At 42.9% G+C, this 2,500-nt stretch overlaps 1 protein-coding gene across 1 annotated transcript in view; it reads right to left on the minus strand.

The window, feature by feature from the left end:
• Window positions 1–2,500, minus strand: part of kcnj12b (potassium inwardly rectifying channel subfamily J member 12b) — an 8,607-nt gene that overhangs the window by 5,566 nt on the left and 541 nt on the right. Inside the window, exon 1 of the mRNA XM_080856032.1 lies at window positions 1,764–2,500. This exon is cut by the window's right edge and continues 541 nt beyond it. The gene's annotated coding sequence lies outside the window, so the exon portion shown is untranslated. The remainder of the gene's footprint in view (window positions 1–1,763) is intronic.

Genomic DNA, 2,500 nt, shown 5'->3' on the forward strand with positions numbered 1-2,500 from the left:
TCCATCCTCTTTAGTGTGATTAGACCTAAGCTGCCTTTCTCTGTAGCCAGTGGAGAGCAGGTGGGAAGTAAAGTCTGTACGAAGCAGCTTTCTCACCAGTTCAGACAACTGTTTACGTTTGAGGATTATCTACTTTAGTGGAGATTACTGTATATGATCTAATGTTTGACACATAGATGCTCCTTCCCCTTCAAAACTTATTATTACTTAGTAATAATTTGAAATTACATCCATGTTCTTGTATTTCTTTAAATAGTTTTAATTCTATTTCTTACTCTATCTGGATCGGTCTCAATGATAATATAATAACTTTTTCAATTTATCAATATATTGCCTAATTTGATGAAGCTTTACAAATGACATGACGATAATACTGTTGCATACAAAGAGTTCTGCTGGTTAAATTAAAAACAAAGGCTAATAAATAAGCCAAACTATAGTAGTTAGCTAATTTCCTTAGCAGCCCAGCATTAATGCTCGGTAGATGTATTGCAAGAGTCTAACTGATAGGCCGACTGATCTCTTCATATGATCTATGAGTCAGAACACTCCAAACCACATTCAACATCAATCATGTGAATCGAGGAAGACTGGCATTAGTAGACCAAGCCAACTTATAATTATAATACAATCAAGGTAATGATATGGTTATTGTTCAGCTGAGGTAGCCTCTAAATGGAGTCTAACATGTTCTTAAAGCAAAGTTTAGCCATGTTTACCAACCACTTTGAACCAAATGGTAAATCATATCAAATAAAGGTGAAATTTCCAAATTAAATGTAGATGTCTTTACTGGACATTTTGGCTAGCTAATCACAAATGTCCTCCTAAGTGCTGTTTACTCTTCAATACAACCCACTTCACTGACATTGGGTCGAAAATGTCCACTTTATGTATTTTTACACTCATCTATTTTGAACAAGCAGGAACTGAAACCTGGCTTATGACATAAATTGTTCTACGTTATGGTGCCATTTTGAAGAGCTGCTCTGGACATAGAGTCTGTGGTGTAGAGCTGATTTGCGCCACTGGTGTGTGGGTCGGCTCTAGTTGCTAGGATGCCAGTCACTTGCTCGAAGATATTTATATCTGAGACAGAAATTGCTTTCGCAGGAAAAGACCACAAACATACATACACACAAACATATCACACACTGTCCTCATGTTACCGGCAAACACATAAAGTCACACACACAGGTGACATAGCCATGACACGCGTCCACAACACCCTGCTAAAAAAAAAGAGCAATGGCATTTGAAAAGTCACAGCGTGTCGCGGCTAATAGGCGAAGAGGAGCTGGTGCCCACTGCCCACACCAGGCACCGTGACACACAACATCCCACACGAGGCTAACAGCACGCTCTCACTCCGGGCGGGTTCTCACCAAGAACCAAAAGCACCCCCAACAGGCAGGTGATGGACGCCAATGAGAGCTCAACGAGCCCCCGTCCACTGGCACCCAGCACATGCAGTTCAAGATCAAGTATATTACACGTAAACATGTCTATTTTTGTGTGGAGAGAGTGAGCGTGTGTGTGTGTGTTTGTGTGTGTGTGATGTGTCAGAGAGATGGGAGATAAGTGTGAGAGGGAAAAAAACAGATGAAGAGTGTGAGACGGAGCGAGAAGGAAAATAAAGCGTAAAAGCGAGAAACAGACGGAAAAGAAAATGAGAATAAGGGTGGTATAAGGAGGTATGTAATTAATCATCAATAATTAATAATTTTAACTACACATGCAAAATGTGACAAAATCATGCTTACCTGCTCTCTACCCAGAGTATAGGGACACATGAGTGTGTCTGTGTGTGTCTGTGTGTGTCTGTGTGTGTCTGTGTGTTTCTTCAGGTAAGAGAATGTATCTGTGTGTCTGGTGGCTCCTTGCTGGGTCCTCAGCCGAACTGTAGCTTTGCTCTCCGGGGATCCATTTGAGCTCTCCTAGGGGTAACACCTCTCCCGTTGATGGAGACAGAAGCAGACAAACTCTACCATGTCTGCTGACACACACACACACGCACACACACACACACACACACTCACACACTCACACACTCACACACTCACACACTCACACAAAACAGCATTGACGACTCCTCAGTCTTTCTCTGAAGTCAGAGGGTACAGATCAGAGAAGAAGAGAAGAGGAAGTACAGGATCTTCGGTAGTCCAGAAACGTCCCTGTCTGTTCTCTGAAGGAACCTTAGGAGTGTCAGAACACTGTGACGCTGCTCTGGAACCCCTGAGATGTGCCTGAGCTTCAGCCGTGTCCTAACAGACACTGCTCCAGTTCTCAATGACGCTACGCCACTGCTGCCGAGGGTCTCTCTGACACTCGCTCCTAATCATACTCTCTCTTCTCTCTCTCTCTTCTCCCTTTTCCTCTGTCTCTCTCACACATGCTCTCACTCTCTCTCTCATTAACTCTGACTCTTCCTCTTTACCTCTCTCTCCTTCTCACATGCCCTCACTCTCTCTCTCATTAATTCTCACTCTTCCTCTCT

The sequence above is a fragment of the Sprattus sprattus genome (assembly GCF_963457725.1).
Source record: "Sprattus sprattus genome assembly, chromosome: 18".
Classification (NCBI taxonomy): Eukaryota; Metazoa; Chordata; class Actinopteri; order Clupeiformes; family Clupeidae; genus Sprattus; species Sprattus sprattus.